Source organism: Calypte anna, chromosome 4A (genome assembly GCF_003957555.1).
Source record: "Calypte anna isolate BGI_N300 chromosome 4A, bCalAnn1_v1.p, whole genome shotgun sequence".
Classification (NCBI taxonomy): domain Eukaryota; kingdom Metazoa; phylum Chordata; class Aves; order Apodiformes; family Trochilidae; genus Calypte; species Calypte anna.
The window spans coordinates 22,452,353-22,479,097 of NC_044248.1; the positions used below are offsets into that span (position 1 = coordinate 22,452,353).

The 26,745-nt window shown below is 37.6% G+C and overlaps 1 protein-coding gene across 4 annotated transcripts in view; it reads left to right on the plus strand.

Moving 5' to 3' along the window:
- The first annotated feature begins 5,708 nt into the window (after positions 1 to 5,708).
- SORBS2 (sorbin and SH3 domain containing 2) overlaps positions 5,709 to 26,745 on the plus strand; it is a 158,080-nt gene continuing 137,043 nt past the window's right edge. For 2 of the 4 annotated variants that reach the window (XM_030449643.1, XM_030449644.1), the window contains exon 1: positions 5,712 to 6,136. The gene's annotated coding sequence lies outside the window, so the exon portion shown is untranslated. Of the gene's footprint in view, positions 6,137 to 26,745 lie in introns of all 4 variants that reach the window. The other 2 variants (XM_030449642.1, XM_030449645.1) reach the window with 2 other exon arrangements.

A 26,745-nucleotide genomic window follows, 5' to 3' on the forward strand; every position in this document is an offset into this window, starting at 1 on the left:
AGGTGAAAGTCTGGAATCTACATATTATAAATGGGGGAAAGAAGAGGCTTGAAGATTTAGGAATGTGAGCCATCACTCAGTATCTAACACTGATGTTTGAGAAATACATACGGTCTGCCTAGAGAAGTCGACTGTTGCTGTCTATGCAGAGGAAAGAACTTTTTATCCTTGGTATTTATTTATTTGTTTTCTCTATAAATTGCAGCATGTGAGTCACTGGTCACTGAGAAGTAAATAAAATTTTCACTTTTCAATTCTACTTCCCCTGCTCTGGTAGAAAAGATATGAAAACATTTCCTTTTCATTATGTTAGCTATTAGTCTCATACTTGTACTTTTATACACAAGCGTAGAATATACAATAAGAACTCTTAATGTAAGCTGCCAAGTTTTTTTTTTCCAATAACTTGTGAAGCAGATCACTTGCAAAATTCCAGATTCCTTGATGTATGTTCTGTCACTCCTAGGGCGAGGTCAGACCTCTGCATCTTGACAGAGCATTACTGCTCAGACTGACATTTGATGTTCATGGGAACTTGGGCTTCTAGAGATCTCCAATTAAGAATGGAGAAATAACTAATTTTTGGGAGGGTGCTGCAAACTTAGGTGGCCTGGAGTGTTGTTTCAAACCTAAACTTAAGTTTAATTCTCACTTAGGTCTTTGAATTAATGTAGCTATTTGATGGAATTGTCCATGCATGACACAATCAGGCCTGGAAAACTTTCAGATATAAATCAACCAGATAAACTATTCATTGTCTTAGCAATATTCATGGCATACTCTGAAAGCATAGAGATTTTCACTTTTTCATAGCATAGCAATTTCTCATTTTTTGTTTCAGTTTGAGTTGTATGCTAAAGTGAATGATGTCTTGATGATATTTCCAAATTGGGAGGATAACCTTTAAGATACTTGCTCATCGGTGTGTTAATTTTGCTTTTAAGGTTTTCTACTTTCTTTTAAAACTGGACATTTAAGCACTCATTTTGGAGAGAACCTCATATATTTTGTTTTCATGAACCCAACTTCACCTTTTTCTCTTAAATACTGTCATAAAGATCTGAAAACAACTCTCATCCACACTCCAGTTTACATGACTTAGTGTCTGCTTAATAAATCTGAGATATGTTCTTGGTTAAGTAACAACAAAGCATAATACATATTTTAATTAATCCAATTGCTAACCAAGCCAATAGAAATGGAAAATAATGAGTCTGTCCCTGTTCCAGGCTCCTTTTCACCTTAAATTAAAATGAAGCTAAGATTAATCTAAACCTGTATGTACAAACAGAAAAAAGCAGCTTAATATAATTTTAGTAATATCTCATATTTGAGATTAGGCAGCAATATCTCCACTATTGCTTTTTTACTTTATTGCATCAAAGTAAAATACTAAATATGAGGTGGGAAATAGTGTGGAAATTGCTCCAGGAATTCAGTAGCATCTTTAACACTGCTATAAAACATGAGGGATCTGCTCTTATTAGGTTAAGACACTTTCATCTCTAATTAAAAAGGAGCTTGAGGGTTTCCTTTTAAAATTTTTAAATATTTGCTTTGAAGAAAATCAGAGTTACTTTTCTCATCTTTTCTATCACATTTTATGCCTTTACGACTTGCGATGCTTAACACACCTCAAAGGGCAACTGTGAATAAAGGATTTACTTCCCGTGATAAAACTTTCCCAAAGACACCTTAGAAAATTTATCTAAAATGGTTTGTGATTGTTTTATTTAGATACATACCATACCTTAAATACTTAAACTCATTGCTTTATGCAGTTGACAGAATTCTCTGTCAGCATATTTGTGAAGCATCTGATTGAATCCACGGTACTGATCACAGTTGTTACAGGTGAGAACCTGAAAATACAAACCCAATAGCTTGAGTTGTACTCAGTATTCAGTAGCTGGAAGAGCTACAGACAAGTTTGACTTTGACATTAGCTTTTTGTTTGAATTCCTGTTCACTCTTCTGCAGGTTATGTCTCAGGTAGTCAGTGATGCTGGTGTCTTGGGAATCAGGCATCAGGGTTTTTTTTCTAGGGTTGTGATTACCTGGAACCTCAGAGGAATGATGCAAACTAGTCTATAGTTCTGCATACATACCTACAAATACTCTTTTTGTTTACCTTCTGCTTTGCATTTAAGCAGGTTGACTAACCAATATGAAGATAACCCAAAACATTGCAGTCTGTTTAAATTGGAGACCTTTTGGTGATTTTTATTGATAGTTGATGCTTTATTTATGATTAGAACAGTCCGAGTTCCTTGATAAAAAGAGCTTTGCTCATTTAAATATATCATCAAGTGATTACAGAAATTGAACAAGGATCAGAAAGATCTGTAATTGTAAATTATATTCAGAATGGCTGAACAGTAGGGGCTTATTTGAAGACCCAAATGTATCTAGGAACAATTAAAATGCAATGCAGGAAATAAAATGTTTATTTTAATATAGTAATTTCTTCTTAACCAGTATCTGATCTTTTGACATTTCCTGTCCATGGATGCCGATATCTTCTAACATTTGTTACAGTTCATGCTTTTAAAAAAGTTTTAAAATGCAAATTTATTTTTCATAATACAATTAATATTTATGAAATGCATGCAAATAAAAGTTCTGAGGCTGATTGAAGAATCCATAGGAATGAAATGTTGCTTTAATGGAGGTATATGTTTTATATCGTGGGAAGTTGGTTTGAGAGAGCTGGAAAGTAGTTTGTAAAGGGAAATAGCAAGAACGGCTAAACCACAATGGTGAATGATGTGTTGATACAGTATCTATATATAGATAAGGCTAAGAATAATGCTTGCTATTTCTGTCTCTAAACTGAAGATGGTGAGCAATCTGCTGGTGAAGGATTGGGAACTACCAATTTTCTATCAGGTATGATGTTTTTTTTATGTGAGCAGCTGTCCTCCAGGTATGACAGTGAGATCAGGAAACTCATCTGAATTAATGTGGGAGTAGAACCTGAGCAAAGATACCGAATGATGTGCTCTATTTTCAGATCTATTCTAACACAGCAGGAAAATGGTTATCTTTAAACTCATTGTAGAGTTGGTATGACTATGCCTTGCACTTAATTTTTTATATAAGGGGTGTAGGCTAGCAGCCACCATTTCAGCTGCCTGATTCTGGACTTTTTCTAGACACAGAGACATATCAGTGTAACTGAGCCTTGGGGGCCTATCAGCTGTTATTTAGTCTCTAGCAGCTGTACTGTGGGTCCAGTTCTCATCCTTAAAGTTATGATTTCAGTGGATTTTGCCAGAAGTTTTATGGCTGTGCAGAGCATGCATGCAGCAGAAACAGTTTCTAGGATTTCAGTAGAGTTTTCAGGTAATCTCAGACAGGTTAGGTTCTTTGTGCTTTAATTGTCTGCTGAATTGGAACCATAATCTGCCCTTGGATTAAGCCTCTTCTAACTTCTACCTACTCACTTATGTCACTGCCAAGAAGGAAGGGTTGCCTGTGCATGTATGTCACTAAATGCTATGTGCATACCTCAAGCAAAAGCTCCATCACTCCTGACTAAATATCATTCTAGATCCCTAAGGACTGAATATTCTTCAGACAGGCTTTTCATTTAAATTAAATAAAAATTAAAATATTCAGGAACTTTTTTATTAAAATACTGGTATTTTGTCCAAAGACATGGACAAACATCTGGAAACCTTTCTAAGCTCTAACCTATTGTTTAAAAACTCATGGCCTCTACTTTTTCAATACATAAGATTTTAGCCTGCCTGGAGAGAGTATCATGACATTAACCATGGTAGGTTAGTGAGATAAAGTGATAGAAAACCTCCTTGTGTCTTCACTTACCGAAGATTTTGGGTATTTTTTTTTTTTTGTAGAGTCAGTGATTATATCAATGCATTACGAAGAAAGGACTGGATGTGCAGTCTGTCTCCTGTTGCTTATTAACCAATAAGTTAGTGAACTAATCATGTTGAAATGGTATTCTTGTAATGCAGACTGGCTTTGTTTTAATATTTACTTTGCGCGTAAATAATTACTTCAGTAGTTTAATGTTTTCCTGTGAAAACCTTCACAATCAGTTTGCCAAATCAGCAGACATCCTTTTTTCATCAAAAAATAGTGTCGGGAAGTAATCATGGCCAACATACAGAAAGTATGCATTTGAGTCATGGGAGCGGGGGGTACTTGTGCCTGATGCTAGCACAGACTCTTAGCCCCAGCCGCAGTCTGAGAGATGTGACCATCCCTCAGACATCCAAGAAGCTGAGAGAGGGAGAGGCAAGACTCAATTAGTGTTATTGTTGAAGCACCTATTTAAATGTACCAAAATACTTTGGGTCTGATGGGTCAGAAATCTAAACATAATTTACTTATTTGTTTCCTGGTGAGCTCCCCAGCTTTCCTCTTGTAATACTTTCAGAGAAACTAGCACTACTTCTGAAAGTATTCAGATAATGCATTCAGAAATGGAAGCAGGGTAAAGATTCTGATGTGTAAAATCCACTGCAATGGAGACACCCCTGGCCTGGAACCCTGAGAGAAAAAATTCCACTTGGAGTAGTGCAGCAGCAGAGTTTTGTCTGCAAGTGGTACTCAAGTACTCAAGAGGTGAAAAACCTGCTGTAGCCCTGGAAAAGTATGACACTGAACAAGGAAATACCATCACTTGTTATACACACTAAGCCAATCCCTATTAATGACTAGTACAGGATGTAAAAATTTTCCTGAAACCAATACTCAGAATTTTTGTGTATGATACGCAGCATCCTCAGTTAGATTTAATGTTTTCAAAGGATTTCCATAGAACTCTAGGTTGAAATGTGCTGCCTTTACTTTCTAGCTTTCATTCCTGAGTCTTTTGTCAGTTGAGACATGAAATAATGACATTATCTTGAAGAGTGGGAATTTTTATTAACAGTTTTAAATTGTTCACAAAGCTCTCCTTTTTCTTCCTACTCATAATTGAAATGAAAAATTGTTATTTTAAGCCAGATGAAATTGGTTTATATGGGGATTGCAATGCAGTGTTTGAAATTTATCTGATAAACAGCAACCTTTAGCTCATTGGACCGAGAAATGTGTTTATAAACACTGGGAATAACTGCGATAATGTCGGGGGTTGTAAACAAGTGGGGCTTTGGGCTTTATTGTTGGAAGGCCAGCAGACTATTGTGTATCGGCTACCCCTGTTCCCTAAAGAAAGATTATTTACCCTGCGTGCCTATGCTGTACCCTGTCGCGTAATTTTTGCGCTTAAATTCAGCGCATCCGAAGAGTGTTCTACCGAAGCTGTTCATAGGGCCATTTGCAGCCTCCTGGCCCGGGTGGCTTGCTGCGGGTACCCTCCGCCTGTGCTCAGAAAACCCAGTTTGCCAACAGAAACCGGTCCCAGCGTCCCTCTCCGCGGCTGAGGACGGTGCCGGCCCGTGGCTCGGAGCTCGGGGCGGGTCGGGGCGGCCCCTCCGCGGGCGCGGTGTGGTGCGGCGGGGCCGGGCGGGCTGTGGGTCCGGCTGTCTGTTGGCTGTTGCCATGGCTCCGGAAAGCCGGGGGAGCCCAATGAGCTGCCTGCGGCAGTGCTGAGGGCACCAGCCATCTTGCTTATGGGAAACAATGTGACATATTATGCTGGGCTTTACCGGGGAATAACCAAAACGAAAAAAAAAAAAAAAAAAAAAAAATCTCGTCGGAGGAAGCCGAAGAAAAGGTCACATTAGTGAGTAATTACAGGGGCTTAGCGTGCTTACAAGCTGCCATTTTGACAAGCTGGTGGCTGCCGTGCCTGCGAGCTGCTCGGCGGAGGTGGAATGCGGGGTGATAATGCTGCATATCTGCTGTCAGGCAGCGGAGCGGGGTTTTGTCTTGTAAAGGCAAGGTTTCTCTGCAATGTTATCTCGGCGGCTCGCTAGCTGCTCCGAGTGAAAGCCGGTGATCCAGGAGAAGGGTGTTGCCCTTCCTGGTGCTGCTCCTGTCCGCTGCCGGCTCCGGGCGGGGAAAGCAGGTGTGCGGTTCGGCTGGGCTCTGCTGCGGGCTGGGCAGCGGCCCCTTCCCAGCCTGACGTGGTGCTGCTCAGCAGATTGGCTTAGGAACTATTGCCCCTGGACCCTGGCACAAAAGGAAGCTGCTGTGCATCTCGGCTGGTGCGAGAGAGGTACGCCTTTGCATAGGCTATTTCCATTTAGTAAAATAAAACTAAGCAGCCTTGCATGCAAGAAATAAGCTTCTTTAGGCGTTTTTTGCATTTAGAGGATGACTTTGGTCAGTGGCTTGTTTTTAGAGAGGTTGCTGAATTAATTGGTCGGGTTGCGTTTTCATGAGGTATTTCAATGGGATATTCCATATGGCTGCTGATTCAGAAGGGTTTTTCCAATAGGTGATAATATTGTATAATTGCATTTTCTACTAAACAGAAAGGATTTTTTTGGTTTTGTGTTTTCATTTTGCTTTTTACAATCAGACTAGCATGAGATGTAAAACATTATAGAAGTTACGAGCATGTTTGAAAAGCCTTAAATCACCGAGTTCATCATTAGTGGAATTCGTGCATTGTGTTCAGCCTCCAATGTAACTAGATTTAAATTGTACAACTGCTGCTGTGCAGTATGTAGGTCATAATAAAGAGCAGCTTTTTCATCGGTTTTCAATGGACTGCATGCCCCAGTGCTGTGTTTGATTAGTTTGTGGTACTTGTACTGCTAAGAGTAGTGGTATTACAGCCAGCTCACACCTCCTTTTTAAAGATATCGCACATACTGTGCTAGACAGAGCACAACACACCCATTGTGTCCCTCCGGTCGGCGTTCAGTAAAAGGAAGGAAACCAGCACTCCACATGGAGCACGAGCACATTAATAGCACAAGACGGGTAAACTTTTATTGAACAATCTCAGTAATTCTGAGGTACGCTGGAGAGGATAAAATAACAGCATGAAGACAAATGTCAGGGGGTAATTGGAATGGGAGAGGTCTTCTGATCAGGACTCGATCTTAATGCTGTAGATTTTCAGTGCAAAGTTAAGTGTTCTGAATAATTATTTTATCACAACATATCTGCTTTAAAGATGAAAACTGTAGTTAGTCCTAGGTCAATCAGAGCACAGTCCCTCAGGGCAGAGAATGTTTGTAAGAAAAGTAGCCTTTTATGAACTATCTGTTTTATTCTCACTGAGTGATACAATTTCCAAGTCAGCTAATACTGAAATGCATTACCTTATTCTGGCAACAGAATATGTTTCTGAAAGAAACATTTTGATTCACCTTATATCTATAGAAAATGAAATTATACTCTGATCCTGACTTTTATTCAATAATTATGTGTATTTAAAGCACACCAAGATCGCATTTGTTTGGACAGTTGAGTGGGAATGAAATCAAGAATTTGAGGTCTGGTATCTATATAGTTAAATTAGTAACCAGTGCCCTCTAATTGAGAGCCAAATTCCAATGTGTTATTTCTGTAAATATATCATGCAAAGGTATTTGAACAAGCATGTTCAGCAAGTATCCCCCAAATGAGACATTGCATTTGGAAACAGAAATATAAAAATGGATTGCTACTCTTCATTTTCTCCATTCAAAACTCTTCATCTTATTTGAATCATTCCAAGATTTTACTGCCCAGTGAATGCACACCCCAACTTCTTTTTCTGTGCCTCTGTATAGGGATTACAAAGTTAAATTGTTTAGAGTACTGCTTTCATCTGTTTTCTAGAAAGTGGAATGTACACTCAGAGCATTGTACTACATGAATATTTATAACTGAATCTGTAATTATGAAAATTATGAACAAGCAGAGGTGGCATTTCCTTTAAGGTGTTTGTATGCCTCTAACAAAGAGATAGAGAGCTTTTGATATAACAGTACGAAATAGGGATATAGTAGTATGCAAAAAGTAGAGGATTTTGCAATTCAAGATGGACATAACCTCACTACGAAGAGTTTATGGTGTAAGAAAACAAGTAAAGACTAGCTATGACTAATCACTAAACAGTCTGCACCCACTAAGTGCTGATAGATGCATCTTCCTAGTTTCTATTATTTAAAGTAATATTGTGTGCTCTTTTCATATTGTTTTTCTTCCTTTTTTTCTCATATCAATTCCCAGCTTCCCTCTGTTTCCTTACTGTCTCTTTGGCAACATCTGATCCCCTCTGAGTTATTTGTAAAGCAAATCGGTGACTGTCCATAATGGCCACAGAGGTGCTGCAATAGAATCTGGTGTGGAGGAAGAATTTAAATGAGTTAGAGGTAAGAAAGAGCAGCTAAGTAAAGAGTGTATCCAGTATGAACTAATTCCGCATGATTTAAGGTATAAAGGTGTAGATTTAGGTCTCTGATGTAGAAATCAAATGGGCATAGAGGGCGAGGAGCATTTTTCAGCTGAGGATGGACTGAAGTGTACTTACAAAGAGAAGGTTCACAAGAAGACCTTGAAAATAATATGATGGGACAAACTGGGTATTTCTGCATTGGAAAGGATGACATCAAGTTTCAGTTGAAGTCTAGAAGTTTTCCAAGATTCAGTGGAGCCACAGTTTTTATCTGAGATGATTACACACGATTTGGAAGTGTGTAGGTTATGCAGAGTCCGACTCTCACTTGGTCAGCATTGATGTAAATAACATCAGCTGTCATGCTTTAACATTACAGTCACTTCAAGCATTTTTTTAGCTAGATGACCTTCAGAGGTGACTCTGGGCCCATGTGGTGTGCTCATAAACAGGATACTAACAAATCAAATCCAGGCAGTTTAATCATAAAATGTGGTAACATAGTAGCAGGTGCAAACAGTAAAAGAGAGAGCAAGTTGACCAAAGGAGGTAGAATCAAGCAGTGTAACAGTTTTTGTGTATGTTATTAGTTTAAAATAATCAGCTTTGAGAAAACAGTGATAAGCATCACACAGCCATGCAGTCTGTGGAGCACAATAACCTTAGGAGAAACCTGAAGTCTTGTGTTATTAAGGATAATGTATTACCTACTCTCAGCCTATGGACTGTTCTCTGTGTATTTATGCATATGACCAACCTCTGAGCAACAATATAGACGACATGTGCTGTGGGAACAGACTTATATCAAATTAGGCTACATGGTATAATGTTATGCTGTGGAATGTGTCAGTAGCAGTTCTGTATTGCAAGAATCAGGTTGAGTATAATTGAGTATTGAGTATAATACACCAGTGTTGAGGGGGCATATGGAGTGGGAAAATTGCATCAGATGTGACCTTGGAAAAATATTTCTGCTCCAGTGATGCCGTCTCCTCAAACATGGAAATAAAAGTTGATAATTTCTGTTCAGTTTTATGTACACTGTTTGAATCTATACTTTAGTATTGTGTCCTAAGATACTGATCATTTACCATGTTTCAGTATTGCATTAAGCATGGTATTCATTGACAATTTGTATTTTCTTCCTTTATTGTTGGGTGTAGTCTATAGCTTCATATTTGAGAGATGACTCTACCATAGATACTATGTTCATGTTTTCTTCAAATACTGTGATATCTTTTCATGAAAGTGTTCTAACAATTGTTGACCTTTCTGTAATTATGAAGCATCTTAACATTCCAGGGATAAAACAAAAGCTGAAAGGACTTTCAAAGGCACTGATGTAATGGAAAACCTGATGTCTGGGAGGGAGAATAGAGAGAAGTAAATACTTAAAAGGGCGGCATGTATCTTTGAGTAAAGGCATGCTGAGTGACCACATTCTAGATCTACCCCTGCTTTCAGTTTTTTTGAAGCATGAAATGTATTTTTCTTTTCAGATGTACTGTTCCATAACACTGATACATCATAGCTAATGCTGCTGTGAAGCAGGGGATTCCAAAGATGGAGCCTTTTCTTCTGTTATTTCTAACCCCTTTCCTTAAATAGATTGATTTTTTTTTTCTTTTTGTCTTTCTGTACTCAATAAAGATAGTGTTCTGATTCATCCACCCTTAAAACCTCACCAACCACCATCAAGGGTTTGAATAGCTCAAATGTGGTTCTGTGTTTTTAAGTAACCTAACATAGTATTCTTCTTTAAGACTTGATTCTGAAGACCTCAAGCCTCAAGGGATGGAGTAAAAAATTATAGTAGGAAAAGCTTCTTCATCTCATTCTTCACAGTGGTCAAACTATACAGAAGAGTTTTTCTTTACTGTTTTCACAAAATAACTGTCAAATGATGCTGAGGCATAGAATAATGAAATGTTTACTTATTTTTAGGACACTTGCCTTGCATTTTATGTACAAGTATTAAAGCAACATATAACTGAACTGTTTGATGGGTAACTAAGCCATCCCTAGTCTAGCAGCAGTTGCTGATCAGATAAATTTGTCCACAAGCACAGTGATATTATTCTTCTGCTTCTTCAGGACCCAGTAGAAAAGGCAGGCATGCTTGAGGAAACCCAGGGAAAACTGAATCAGTAACTGCAATTCTCATAGCTGAAAATCAAATTTATTGAGACATAAAAACAGTAAAATGCATTGATTTCTAAAGCTTGCCATTTGTTTATAAAATCAACAGTTACACTAATGAGAGATCAGTTGTGACTGAAGGTCATCAGAGTAGGTGGTGGAAGGGTCTTTGTAGTTTTTCAAACTGTTGAAAACCAACTGGTCTGGTTCCTTACTGATTTTTTTTTTTTTAATAGTTTTTTGAGCAGCATTAATAGCTGAGGTTTCAGTTCAACTGCAGCAACCCTGAAAGGTGGTTGTAAAGCTTGCCAAGAGGCTTAGGGTTGGGTGGTGTAGCTCATGATGAGAAGGGGTAGGGAGTGGGTCAAGAGCAAGAGAGTCACAGAGTATTTTTTCTGCACCTTGCTGTGCTGTCTGGAACTCATTAATTTGAGCCTGAATGTAAAGTTTCATCACCACAGTGTACCTTAAGTGTTGTGTTTAATAAAGCCACATATTTCTCAGAGGGACACGTACAAGTGTGCAAAGCCACAGACAGCACAGCACTACCCCTTGCAACAAGGCATAGATGGCATTGGAACATCATGTTAGGGGTAAGGGATGAGGGCACAGACGAGGCCACAAGTTTTCCTGTGTCAACAGGTTGTAAGTATTAGTACCTGAGGTAACACAAGGACAAGTTAGTTAATTAAAGAGATCTGACAGGTGTTCTTGATGAAATATAGCAACCTGTTTCTACATTTAGTAATAAGGAATAACAGTAAAATAATAAAAACAGGGATTTCTGAAATCTAAATTGCGGAAGATATATTGGTATTGGAGTTTATCATACCTGGAAAAGTCATAATGAGTTATGAAAACAGAGCAGGGAGATTTGTATTTTTACTATGATTAATGAATTTAAGTCCAAAACCTGTAAAAGTACAAATTCTACTTCATAATAGTTATGATTAAGACTGCTTTTGCTTGAAATAAAATGTAAATATAAACATAACCTCTCATGGCTGTTTACAGCTAATCACACAAATTGTTTTGAAGCTGACTGGAAGAAGGATATCCAGTAGCACTGACTCCCTAAAAGCTTTTTGCCAAAGTTTAATGTAAGCCAATGAGAGGGGGGAGGCTCTCTGTGATTCAGTTATCGGGATCACTTCTGATGTCTGAAAAATGGATGAACTAGAAGTTAAACACATTACTACACAGGTTTCTATGAATATGAACAGTATTGTCACAATTTAAGTGACCACAAAGGAAAAGTAGTGATTCAGGGCAATGGAACAAAGTGTGGGGTAGACAGCTAAATTGGATGCTTTAATGTTGTCTGTCTTCGAATGCTCATTTTATCTTAATACTAAAAAATTAGGCGTAATAAACCTAAAAATATTTCCTGTTTTTGTAAGCATAAAAATAATATGAAATCAGGATTTTGTGGACACCAAATTTTCAAGCAGGAGAAAACTTACTTTTGTAAGGTACTAAAAACCTGTTTCTCACTAAATTTCATGTTCATTTGAGAACCCCGAATTCCCTATTCTGTTTCACAGGTAATTAGAGCTTTTGCAGTTCCTTGAACCATGATAAATAGAATTGAATAAATAATTGGTATGAGTTGATTATTAATTGGTGAGAAGTACAAAGATTTGTATTTGGGAAAGCTGTTGAATAGATCTCTAGCTCAGAATACTTCGCTCTGTCTGACGAAGCAGCCAGTATGAGCTGTCATAAGGATGGGTTACTGGCTTAGATGTCCCCAATTTTAGCTTGATATTTCAGCTGCTGTTTTTAAATATTGTGAGACATCTGTGGAAGACTGGAATTTCAAGAAGACTGCAGGTTTTTAGGCAATCCTAATGTGTAATGATTAGACCAGATGAAGTATATAATAAACAAATTGCATATGAAAAGAGATGTCATACTACTGACTTCTGTGTATTATGCACTTAACACATCAGATCTTAAGCAGCTATTTTCTGCTTTAGGCATCAGCTCTGTAATTTTTTCCTACCAATAGTAAGGATTTTAAAGACAAGCAATCAGTAGCAATCCAAAAGGATGCCAGTGGAAAACACTCAGTATGTATCATTTAAGTCATATATTGATCACAGACATCACACTGCTCCTTCTCTAGCCAGTTATGCATTTTGTAAAATTTAAGAAGCAACAGAAGTCTGCAGTTGCCAGTACAATTTTTATTTAATTTAATTTCTAATGAATTTTTAGTGAACAAGGAACTCCAAACAGTGACACTCTCCCAGATGATCATGGTCATGGTAATTGCTCCGTTTTTCTAAATCTGTATTTGTTAGAAATCTCAGGGAAACAATAATTTCAGTGTGACTGATGCAATCAAATGGCTTACTTTGAATAAGTAACATATAAAGAGGCTAATCAAGTGAAGTGCTACTGTATGAGAGCTAAGTGAGACACTGACAGGTCTGACAGTAGAATAAAGACCAAACCAGAGACTTTGTTTTGACATACATGCAGATAATCAGGCAAATTCAAGTCTTTTAGCAGGCCTCTTCTATAAGGGTCGCTTTACTGATACGGATCATGTAATCTGAGCCTTGCAGATTATCATTCTACTTTTAGACAAGTATAAGAGAGAGGTTTTTAATTCCTTATTTGCATAGCTGTAGATTTACACGTTCACATGCTTTTGACAAGTGGCATTTGATTCACAGATGACTGATTTATGGTCTGAAGCAAAGGCCAGGTTCAGGACATGATTTAAGGTCCAGACTGCAGACTTTAAAAAAATTGTAAGTCTGTACCTATTCCAGTCAATACATACTATAACAAACCAGCAGGAGGATGCCTTCCAGTTTGAGACAATAGTTATCTTATGAGCAAGAAAAAAATAATTGCAGTTATGTTATGCTAAATTAATCGAGATGTGAATTTGTTTACTTTTTGTAGTATTTGCTGGTGTAATTATCTTCATTTTCTAAAGCATAAGTAACTACTAGTTAAAAATTACGAATGAAAATAAACATGTCAATATGTCTAATAAAGAGCTACAAAAAGTACAACAGCAAAGAGGTGTTACACTATTTCTATAGAGATGTGTTCCACTTTCACTTCTGGCATTCGCTCTCTGTGTCAGTAGCCATCAGAAGAGAAAAGATGAATTATATCCTAATAAATGGTTAAAAACACTGTCATCTGGGTTACTATCTGAAAGGAGACTCTTGTGTTTAATTGTTTGTATCAACATTAGATCATCACCATAGAAAGAGAGGACTGGGTCTGAGTTACCCTTGCAAATAAGTGCTGAACACTTAAGATGAAACACGAGCACAAACGTAAACTGAAAAGCAGGTTTTTTAAGATGTGGCTTTGACCACTACTTGACCATGACACCACTGGTTTCCAGATTTCCTATAGCACAGGAAAAAAGGGGGTTGAGGGACAAGTAAATAGTAACTTTGTAGATAAACATGGCAAATGTTCTTATGATAAAAGGCTGCTGCTTCTTATGAATGGATGAAACCTATGTGGGAAAACCTGAGCAGATACTGCCCAAAGTTGTGATGAGAGTTGAGAGAGTTGCAAGAGGAGATGGGAAGAGAATTATGAAAGTGCTTGAAAGGGAAGAGAAGAAAGATATAATTGCTGCAGTGAGAAGAAAAGGAGCCAGCTGTATGTGTCCACTGTTCCGGGGCAGGGACAGTTACAATGGCTTCAAAGCAAAATACTAGACTGGTGTAATGGGATGCATTTTGCATAGATCAGAAAGCATTACCTAAAACTGCATGCCCAGATACTGCAGTTAAATCGTGTGGTGACAGAGGCCTAAACAATAGCATTCCTGTTGGGGAAAAAAAAACAAACCGAAAACAAAGCCAAACTTCAAAAGTACGGTAAAGAAATCAGTCATCTTAGGAAAAACTACAGCAAACTGCTTGGGAGAGTGAAGGGGAAGCAAGTGGGAGGAAAAATGAGCCAAGCCCCTGAGGAATTCACATGCTTGAATATCCAAGGTCGTTTATGTTGGGGGGGAAAAAAAAAAAAGGCATTATATTTGCATTCTAGTCAAATTTCTAACCTATACACAGTGTGCCAGGGCATCTCACAGATGCTATTACATTTAATTGGGTTATTTTTAGTCTTCATATGTACACTTAAAAATTCCATTCCTAATATGCAGATCTGAAAATAAATTGTTCCCCTTCTGTTGTTTTATTCTTTATGTTGCACTTTATTCTTGGGAGACCAAAGTGGTCAAGTTTTGGCAGTTCATAAACACTTCAGATGAATCATGAGAAGTTTGGCCCATGTTTTCGAATAAATGGTGTTATGGTTATATGAATATCCAGTATGAAAAGGGGATTCTCTCTAGCTATCCTCCATCAGCAATGAAGTTTGATTGTCAGAACAGGGGTCAGGGAGTAGGTAGTTTGGAGGTAAGTGTAATACTTCATAAAAGAAGTGGGTGTGGTGCTCGGTTTTGCTGACCATTGTACAAGAGGGAACTTGATTCTCAGATTCTTAGGTCAGTACCCCAAACCAGCTATGAAATAGCTATTTCCACTCTGAGCTTTCTGCTGCTTCTGCTATGGCTGCGTATGCTGACAAACCCCCATTCGGATTCCTGACAATTGGGTTTGTACTGAATTATTTTAACTGGGGAAATTTGTGTTAGGATGGTAGTGGGGAAACTTGTGCGGTTTGCTTTATAGATCTGTGTATAATGAATGCAGATTCTCTATGGAAGGTGTCCAATTTTCTCTGACATACTTGGTTTTCAAATTATCAGCTGAGATTGAAGTTTGAAGACTTTAAGCATGGCTTAGAAGAATAATTGTGTTGTAAGCTTCCTTGTGTGTAGTCCTCTCAGAAATGCAGGTAACTCCACTGTCATCTACACTATTGTATAAACTTTATTCAGACTTCTGTGGACTTTGTTATCCAGTATGTTTAGGAACCGTTTCTCTTTATGTTCATTAAAAGTTGTTTTTTTTTCTGAACTAATGGCAGATAATGCTTTGAAAACTTCACATTCAGTATCTAAAACTGTATGTAAAATATAAAAGCATTCCAATAATTTACGTAAATTAGTTTATCTAAAAAGAAGTCATTCCTATTGTTATCAGGATTATTTTCCCTGGGGTTGGCATATGGGTAGCTTTTAATGAGGACCTATATTTTAGGTTGCTAAAAGGATTTTTATCTCTTCAGTTCCCAAAATCAATAGTTCTGTTGATGGATATTTTAACTTTTTTAGGGATAAGTTTGAAACTATACCCTGAGGCCATACTGTGGGCACAGTGTAAGACTGTGAAATTTGTAGCCTTAGGTTTGCAAAACTATGCAATTTAATTTCCTATTTCTCATAATCCTAAATTATTATCAACTACTGTGGCAGGTGCTGGAATTAATATTCAAATTTAGGTTTATAAAAATCTAGTCCGAATCAGACTTTTAAAAGCGAGGTCATGATTTAAAGGTCGCTATTCTTCTTTGATTTACCTCAGACCTGGGATATATAATATTCCTTCCAAAGACATTCTAACAGGAAACTTAGTATTTATTCAAATATTTGTTTGTTTGAAGAAAGTAGAGAAAAGTTTAGCAAAATGAAGCTTACAAATGAAATTACTGATCACTGTGGTACTTTCAGAAGCTTATGTTGATCTATATTGTCATTTTGAAGGCAAGGAAAGAAGTACTCCCTGAATTCATTAAAAATAGTTAGAGGAAACTTTGTTTGCTTTTAAAATCCCACTGAAAAGGCCTTTCCATCCAGCATTTTACTATTCTAGTTTTAGATTCAGTCCAAAACACCTAATAAATGCCTTTTGGAGAATACTGGAGAGTTTTAAATGAAAGATTTAAAAAAAAAAAAAAAAAAAAAAAAAAAAGTGCTGCACTTTTGTCTACATCTGTTGTGTGAAATTTATGTGGGTTTTTTTTTAATTCACATAAACATCTTAATAAATCTCAACTTTTTTTCAGTACATTTATTTGTAGAAACATCTTTACAGGTGTATATGTGCATATTTTATATATTTTTGATGTCCTGGTAGATGAATAATTACCTATTCCTTCTAATGCTTGACAAGCATTAAAAGTTACTTGGTTATGTTGTGCATTTCAAGTGGGAACCCTACAAAGTACTAACCAGGCTTGAAAACTGCAAGCTGTGTAGGTCTGGTGTTTTATTGGATGCAATTTGCTGTGTTTTCTGCATCAAACACACATGAAAGTTTGAAATGTCACCATCTAAATCAAGGCAAGGAGTCCCCTTCATTTCATGAAGAGGATGAGTCAAGAAATGGAGATATTGTGTTGTCTTTACAAAGGCAGAGGTGTTTCAATATTGTATCATAAAAATATTTCATATATTGACTTCTTTAGGTATGGATCATGTAGCAGTTTTTAGCATAGAGTTGTTGGGGTTTTTTTTGATGTTTCCATTTTTAAAACTAATATAAAAATGGCCTGAAGTACTCAACTTAGGGACAGTTTAGGCTTTATCTCGACCCACATGTTTCTAGTTCATGCCATCAGGCTATTGTAAGCTGATTGTGTTATAAATAACCAAAAGCTGTACAGATACTGTGTAAAACTATTAGTGATTTCCCCCACTCTTTTGTTCTCTAATTTCAAACTATAGTCTTCAGATAGCTGTCAGTCATACGTAATTTATTTTCACCCTGCTGATGAGAATGCAAAGGCTAAAAAAAAAATATTAAATGCTTTTCTTATGTTTTCCTTATGGGCAAATTGTTTAATGGCTGTAGGAATCAAATGTATGTGAGCTTAAATTGCAAGTCAAGGGGTTTGTAGCAGAAGGCAAGGAACTGCAAGTAGCTTTATGTGTTTTGGACACTAATTTTGCAATAAGTAAACTTGTAAGATATGTCTACTATATCTACTTTTAATGCTTTTTAATGCACAACACTGTAATTTGGCAAGTTTTTTATCCTTCTTTCATGAGACCAGATAGAAAACTGGGATGATTAACCATACTGTATAAATGTAGTGGAGAATATTTACCTTTCAACTTTTCAATTTTGTTTTTTCATATATGTAAAACTTTTAACTCACTCTAAAAGCAGAGGATAGCAGAGGTCACAGACTTCATCCTTTATTCTTAAGTGCAAATGTTCATTAGTCCATTGTCATTTGTAGTCATCTTTGTCTAGGGATTAGAATTGAGAATTTCTGTTTTGAACAGGACCAAGCTGATGAAAAATGCAAAAACCTTGAGGCAAAAAAGTGTCTTTTGAGCTTTTATTATTAATAGGTGGATGACTTTGAAAAACTGAGAATGTTAAAGTTCTGAAGAAGTGAACAATTTCTAGGAAGGCAAATCTGATTTTCCATATGTTGTTTTATTTCAAAGACAGGAAATTACATAATAAATGTAAACCTTCAGGGATACAAAATAGAATAACTACTGCAAATTGTATTACCTTTGATTTTCAGTTCTCATCTAGCTTACGATCTACCTGAATGTCATTGTGAAGTTTAATTTCTGCTCTTCAAGCCTTTTTCCCAATAACTTCAGTTGCCATGGATTTAGCTTTGTGGTATGAGCACAGGTGCTATTTCCTCTACCCAGTGTGCAAAACAGATATTGTCCTATTGTTCCAGCTGTCAGTTTGTTGCTGTTTATATCATTTTCAAGGACTTTTCTCTCCACATTGGCAGTTGGTACTGGCCTTTGTTATATGAATTGTGATCTCTTAAAAGGCCTGAATTTCATAGGAAGTATATGCTGCATCTCTTTAAAAGTGTGTGTAGCCCCTCACATGTGTCATCCTGGCTACCAAAAACGGAGATAGCAAGGCAGTGTTATTTTAAAATGGTGTCCACAGACTGCCTCACATGTGAAAGAATTTTTCTATGCAGAGAGAAAACCTTTGGTGGAAAACATGGCTGCAGTTTTAGATTCTTAATTAATGATGCTCACTGATCTGTAATGAAGTTGTATTGAGGGAGCAGAATTAGGAGGTTGCCGAAAATCCTTTAACCAAAGTCACCCACAAAAAATTCAGTCTTGTCATCACTGTTCTTGCCACTGTAGGGAGTGTCCAGTTCTGCTCATTGAAAAATTAGTTCTGGTCTGCAAGTAAGTCTACATAGAGCAATTAACTGGCAATACAGCTGTAACATTCTGTGGTGCCTTAAACATAGGAAACATCAGCTTGTCTTTCTCTGGCTACAAAAAGCATGAACATAGCTCAAACAAGTCTTTTAAACTAATAGCCTATTCAGAAATTAGTGGTACTACAGAGAACACAAACAGCAAACAAAAACATTGAAAGAGCTCTCATTTTTGCTTTGCTGAAGCAATGCATGATAAATGACTACATGCTAATGTGCTTCTGTTAACAAGAAGCCAAAACAGATGCTCAGAACTGATTTCCTGAGCCTTTCTCCTAGTGGCCTATGGCTAATTTGAGTATAGAGTATCCTTTGGGGATGTTAGCATTTTGCTAATAAAACTTCACGTTTGGAAGCTGAAGCTGAAGAACTTTCTAGAAGCTAAGTCCTTCTTTCCCTCCAAGCTACTAGTGTGAGGAACTGTCAAATCTCTGGGAAATTATGGTCCCTGGGAAGAGAGATTTGAACATGAAGGGATCAGTTTCTGCTTTAGGAACTTCCTTTTCCACCTGATATACTGCAGAAAAGCAGATTGCATATGTGATTGGCCATCACCAAAAAAAGAGAAACACCATTTTCCTGCTGCTATATCATTCCCCTTCTCAAGCGTACTTAAGTAACTTGTCTGTCCTCAAAGGTACAACAGATTCTATTTGAATTGTCCGGAAAACATCAATTTCGGTAATACCATAATTGAGATGTCAGGATTTTCAAATCTGAAAAATTAGTCCCAAGTCCTCCAGGACATGAAAAATTCCTTTACATTTCCGAGCCCATCTTAGACAGTGAACAAGATACTGTAGCTTTGGCATTTCAAGAGAGTCTGAGCATGCTGCTATTTAATAGCTGTATACATCCAGTGATGACACTGCTCTGACCAGTTGCAGACCAATTTGCAGGTTGTGTTCTCACACTGATCTTCTGATGTGTGAGTGTAAAACATGAGGTGGTTACTGTCTGTGTCTCTCTGGGAGTCATCAAAAATTTGGCACATATTAAAACCTGTTTTGGGGATCATGCTCAATTTCATAAAGCCTTGAGAGCCCTGATGTTTCTAGCCAAGATGTACATTGATACTGATTACAGTCTGATGCCCTGGGTTATACATTCTGACTCTTGCAGCTCTAGAGCTTCAAGAACCATAGTTATCAATTTATCAAAGTTCTTTATTATGTGGGACTAGCTTCATAAATTTAATAAATTTAATCTGTGCCTGTTGAGAGCATGAAGCCACAATCTTGATAGGCCAGTTCTATTAAAAGTGGAAGGGCAAGAAACAGCTTTACTGTGCCCACTGAGCTGATTACAGAGGTGGGATCCATCCTGCCTTTAAAGAAAGCAGTAATTCAGCTCTACTCTTGAATAACATGATTTCTAAATCAATTTTCTAATTTTGAGCCGAGTCCCACCCTGAAATAGTATTTTCTTTAGGTCGTATTACTTCATTTAGTGTTATGTACTGGCTAAGCCTCACTGGTATCTGTGGTACCCTGCAGACCCTTGAGCTTGCTTGTGCTGTCTGTGTGCAATGTAATATAAAGGAGGTGAAGGCTGGCAACTTGGCAGCTGTGGTCCTGCTTTGACTTGTGTGTGCTTAGAACTGGAGCTTGACTCTGTGTATTTCAGTTGCTTGAACTGCTACATTTCAGGCTTTAATTACAAGGAAAGGACACTTTGCTTAGAGCTAGGAAAAAACAATGCTAGGTACTGGAGTGTCTAAAGAAGGGGGGCTATCTTTTTTGCTGGATGATGCCCTCTGAAAGAGGCTGACCAAATGTCTGTCAGGAATGATGCACTTACTGTTGATTTTGATGTTGTGAAGCAGATGGACAAGATGACCTGAAGATCCCTTCAGGAAATGTGAGGGATCGCAGGAGAAATGACTAAAAATTCAGTCTGCTGCTTCTGATATTGCCCTAAGTTTGGGTGGTTTGTGGCTTCCTACAAGCTGACATGGCTTGGTTTGTAGTCAGATCTGTTTTCATATCCTTCCTTAAAAACCAAATTGCCACTGCCATCCCATCAAAAATCCTTTCAGAATAAGTCTATAGAAAACAACTCATGTAAAAGTAAAAGAATATGTAGTTTGGTGTAAAAGCATGTGGTCATAGGTGCATGGCAGACACCACCTCTGAGGAGCTGATGGTCATACATTCCTTGTGATGTGCCGGCTGAGGTGCTTTACAGGGTATATTCAGTAACAAAGGAGTTCATGAAGCTCATGGTCTTGGTTAGAATACTGGTATTGGGATGGATCTGTCTCAGCACCTTGTACTGATGGATGGAGTAACTCTCCTGTTCTTATGCTTCTTTTGGGTTTTGGTGACAGAATTCTTGGAGTTCTTGCTGGAAGCAGGAGCTGGCTTGGTAGCCTCAGGCATTTTGGCAGCACTTTTTCTCACCAATAAGCAACATGAAGGTGGAGAAAGGTGGTGGCAGCGTAGCTGCAAATGGCTTGAGGTATCTGAGCTCTTGAAGTAACTTCCTTCTTTGCAGCCTGAGGGACTGATAACTTATGGCTGTGTGAAACTGTGAGCAGAAAACTGAGAGTTTGCTGAGGCAATTGTATCTCAATGAGCTTTGGCTGACTTAAGCATGTTTTATAATGTTAATATCCTATGTTGCAATAGGAGGTAGAAATCCCAAATGCAAATGATGATTCTTACTGAAAACCAGATACTGTTTTTTAATTCAGTCTCTTGGAAAAAAAATTAAATAAGATTAATTTAATTTAAAAATTAAATTAAGATCAGCCTCTGCCAGTGTTAGCTTGTATTCTAAAATGCTGAAGGGCTATCTACCCATAGCTGGGAGCCCTCAGATCTTTGAACGGTTGCTTATGTCTTCAGGCTGTGGTTTCATTTAAGTGGATTTGATTAACAAAAAATATAAACTGACTAAAGGAAAATCTAAGGAACGATGGTTCTCTACACCGCTTTCACCTGTTGTTTGACTTTTGAGGACTACAACCGAGTCCCTGTACTCAGTTGAAGAGACAATTATGTTCAGTGCCTGAAAGCCTCAGTTGTGATAGGCTGGCTGTCTCCTACCCTTTATGCTATCAGTAGCAGAAAATACTAAAATTACTTGATTAAGGACTGTTTTTCATATAAGTCCCTTATTTTTCCTTTACTAAATTGGCAGCTTAGCAAATTGGCTGAACACCACTGAGTTAGTAATTGTGAAGCTTAAATTCTTTTGTGGATTTAGTCACGGTAATTGGAATAGAAACTCAATACAGAGTGCAGAGGTGTAAAACTGGTCTAGCCATAATCTGGTGGTTTAATGAAGAACAGAGTGGTATTACTTGTGTGCTCAGTAATGTAAATCTCTGAAATGAAAGGAATGAACTAGGACTTGTGTTTCTTCCATGAATTTCTTTTGCTTTGCATGGACCAGCTAGCTTCGGAGTGAGGACAGCTGTGTATGGGAACACTCATGGCCTCAGAGCCTAGAGATGGTAATTCTGCCTTGAGAAGGATCAACAGTCTTATCCATGGCCAAGTTGTCTGAAGGTGTTAGTATTTCAGAGTACATTGTTTGGGTGGTAATGTTTCAGAGTAACTGCAGGACTAACAGGAATTTTCCTTTCTTCTAGGTAAATTCTCTTTATTAAGCTAAAGAGAGGGAAGTCAGACTCTTGTTCTGTGAGCCACAGAAAGTCTGTAATTACTCTGTGAAAGATGGGCCAGTGTCCTCAAAGGACCAGACAGCAGCTTGATGCTTAGTATTCTGTGTCAGCAGAGTGGGAGGTGTGACTGTAAATCCTTCTAGAAATTTCATTCAGCTTTTCAGTATCTGTTGCAGATACTGAAAATGACCATAAGTAGAGAGCTTTTTTAAAAAATAAAATGTGGTGGGGTAACACGATCTTCCATGGGTTTTATAAAGAGGGAAAATCACCTGAGAACATTTTATGGGATGTTTGTACCTCAGACAGAAGTTTAATAAAATACAAGATTGTACATCATGGCTGTCACCAGAGTGGTTTCATCAAGATGAGACACTGCTTGCTTGATCGAGCAAGAGAATTTTAGTTAATCAGAAACTTTGCTGTTAAAAGATATATAGTTGTTTAGGAAATTGTGTGTATGCAAGATGGGTATTTTAAAGGGTGTCACTTTGTATTTGGGCTCAAAAATCATTTTCAGGGGGTGATTCAACAAAGTCACTTCAGTTGGTTAAGTCACAATGAGCATTGCAAGAGTGGAGTCCTTGCTTATTTACACGTCTGAGGTTTAGGCCTTTAGGGGAACCCTGCTCCCTAATACCTCCAGCACCCTTTCAAAAAAAAAAACAACCCTACAATCTTACTTAGTAGTAGAAGATATTCTAGCTGCAAAGTAGTCTGAGAGACAAATAACCTTGTACAAAGTTTTTGAAACAGGGGACTAGTTGTGTGTAACAAGAACAAGGTAAAGAATAAGCGTCTGTTCTCCATTTCCTGAAAAGGCCTTTTCAGATTTGCTTCCCCATATGTTTTTAACTGTTTACTCTTGGAACAGAGGAAGTTAGATTTAATAGCAAAATAGTTGTCTCAACAGGCATATCATTCTTTTGATCCAGTTTTATAGTGATAGCTGCAGCGACTGTACTAACTTTTCACATCATTAGGAGAGCAATTACATCATTTGCTGCCAGTTGTATGAAACTGGTGTAAGCATTGGAAATGGTTACTATAGACAGCCAAGAGGCTCTAAATCTTTAGATAATATGATTTTAATAGTTGCTTTTTTAATACATATGATTTCAGCTCAGGCTTGAGGGTCTCCTTATGTTTTCATGTATTCATTTGGTGTTCTGTTTAAGGTGGTGTAATTTTTAAGGACTTCCATATTATATAATGCTGGTATTAAACATATTAAAAATAATAACCATTTCAATGACTGAAAAAAGATTGGTTTTGAGTCCTCAGTTATCAAACTAAATCTTCAGTAGTGGAATTAAATCTGGCTTTGTCAAAGGTCACCAGCAGAAAATGGGGTACTAACTATCTTTACAGCTGCTGTTTAGAGAACAGATCAATTTTCCAGAGATATATTGGCCTGATAGGCATTTTACATTGCTTTGGTTTTAGGATCTTGGTTCTCAAGCATCAAAAAGGTCACATATTCATAGATGTTGCCTCTATATCAAAGCCTTTTACATCCTGAGAAACATCTAGCATGAAGACAGTCAATGCCAGCTTTTAGCTTTTGTAGGTGTTCTTCAATATATCAAGATTCCTGAAAAGCAAATTTTAAATTGTATGGTAAACTCAAATTATACTAGCAGAGCTTTTTATTTACAAAACTTCTTTCATAAAAAAATATAGCTAGGGTGTTCTTACATAAATTTTTATTCTTCTTTAAGTGGTTTTTTTTTTCAAACACCAGACAAAATTTTAATATAATTTGGGACAGGGAGTAAGGGAGGAGCAGACTTAAATTCCAGTCAAAAATGAGACCTGAATATAGCTAGAAACAGATGGTGTCTTTTAAAGTGAACACAGCCTTGCTGTTCTAGAGAACAGCAGAGGCAACTCTTCATCAAACATCTGCCATTCTGCACAAATATCAGCTGATGCTAATGAAGTGAGAGCATGATTCCTCGTACTTGATATCTTGATCCATGTCTTTCAAACGTGTGAGTTGTCACTTCCATAACATATTCAGAAGGCTTCCTGAACACTCTGCTGAAACAGAGATTGTGTGGTAAGTCTTGGCTGGCTCTTGAGTGCTTTCTGAGGAACACATTCCAAAGTTTCTCTTTTTCTCTTTTGAATGAACACATTCAAAGTTTCACATTCCAAGCTTTCTCTTTTTGATCTTCCTTTCTGAATTCCAGCTTTTTCTAATAACTTATATCGGGATGAAGCATTCTTATATCAAAGATGGAGAGAAAAGTTTAATAACTTTATTGTTACCTAATTATGTTTGTGAGGAGGGCCATCCACCATTAACTGTTTGAAGGAAATGGTGGAATGAATTCTTCAGGCAGGATGAAGCACTCTGCTTTTTTTACTGTGGAGAGCTATTTGGGGATATACTGAGATACTGGACAACAGAGTTGTTTATGCTGGAAACCAATGTGCTTACATAATAACCAAATTAAATAATAACAAGTTGTAGAGAAACAAGATAAACCAGGTGCCTCAAGTTGCCAAAGAGTGGGTGTGAGTCCACCTGTGCCTGATTAGGACAGGCCCCCTATTACCAGGGGACCAATAAAGGTGGGACACACACCCCCAGAGAGAAGCTCACTCTGGTGCAAGGCAATGGAGAGGCCAGCAGCTCATCGAGCCTCAGGAGCAAGAAAGGCTCCTCCCGCTACAACAAGTATTGAAAAAACCCACCAAATATAATTCCACTGTATGAACTTCAACAAACTTCACTTTCCTTTGAAAGTTTTGTTAAAGGTGAGAGTTCTTTAACCAGAGCTTCTGTATGGGAATTATGAAGCCACAAAGTGGTGCTAAGATAAACAGAAGGCTGGAGCACCTCTCCTACAAAGACAGGCTTAGAAAGTTGGAGTTCTCCATCCTGAAGAAGAGGGAGGGCTCTGGAGAGGCTTCATAGCAGCCTTTCGGTACCTCAAGAGGGACTACAAGAAAACTGCAGAGGGACTTTTTACAAGGGCATGTAGCAATAGGATAAAAGGTAATGGTTTTGAGCTGAAAGAGGGTGGGTTTAGACTAGATATTAAGAAGAAATTTTTTAAAATTAAATGGAGGAGGTGGAACACTGGAACATGTTGCCCAGGGAAGCTGTGGATGCCTGCTCTCTGGAATTTTTCAATGCCAGGTTGAATGGGGCTTTGAGCAACCTGCTCTAGTGGAAGGCACAGCAAGATGATCTTTAAGGTCCTTTCCAACCTAAACCCTGGGACAGAAACATGCAATTCATTCACTGAATAGATTTATGTATAGAATAAGACTAAGAAAAAAGTCATTATACCTAATTGTCTACAGTGTTCATCTACATAGCTTAAAATGTACACAAGGAGCCCTCTAAGAAGGAGAATTCTTCTTCAGCCATTCCATATGAAGCTTGAGTTGAGTTTGAAACATTAGTCTAGAAAAGCTGAGATAACCATTATATGAATAAGTGCAGTGGAACAGGTATGCAGCTCTCTTGTCTGTTACCATGTTGAACAATTTTTTCAAATCTCTCATCTATCTTGATGTTTTCTTCTAGTTTATCAGAATTCTGTCTTGTAGCATCTGGTCATGGAGCTCTTGGAGACTTGTACCAAGTGTCTACAAAGGCAGTGGAACTGTTAACTTCTTGGTCCCTTCGAATTGCTTAATACCAGCCACTGATTAAATCACATTGCAGTGTGCCACTAAAAATGGTATGCTTTGTTTTAGTGTTGCTGGTAGCCACAAAATGGAATATATGATTATTATCAGTCTGAAAAGCATAAGGTGATAATCTTGGTAGTAGACATATTTGTTTTGCTAACAAACGTACAGCTTTATTTCTCTTTGTGATATTAGGTAGTATATATGATATTTATGGCATCTAACGCTTCCTGTACATAATGATCATCTGATTTGTATCCAGCACTTAAAGCATATCTCAGTGTATACCAAAACAGTGCCTTTGTCACATTTATTAAGTGCTATAAATACTAGTAAGTAAATTGTTAGTTACACGAACAGAGTATATGTGAAGAAACAAGGTACCAAAAGGAGTAAAGTGCTGATGGTAAATCAGCTAATGTTAAATCTACCTTATGAGAAAATGCCTCAGAAAAGAAGTGCTGTACTGTAAAGCACTGTATACTGGATTATTTCTGGGCTAAGTGGATACTGCTAATAATGATTTTAACATATTCTTCTATTTTCATATTTGCATAGCGTTAGGCACATGCCTGTCTGTCATTTTAGTTTGGAAGCACCAGATGAAAGCGTTACAGGTAGCAAGGGAATGTAGCATCTGACAGTAATACTCTGGCACACACAGGTCTCAGATTTATCTGCAAGCCATACTTCAACCTGACCATTATAGCCTGGAGGCTGACTGTAATTCACACGTGGATACACTGGCTAAAACTGAAGTTATTGGAGTCCTTAAAACTCTTTGTTCCTGGATCTCAAGTTAAATTTAAACTGAACTTTTTAACTCCTGTGAATAAGTTTTATGGTAAAATAATAGCCCTAAACTGGTCATTTGGAATGAAGCAGCAATAACAATTAATTTAATGTGTTGGTATTTAGAGTTTGGGGAGTTATGTTTTTTTGTTCTGGCTGCTTC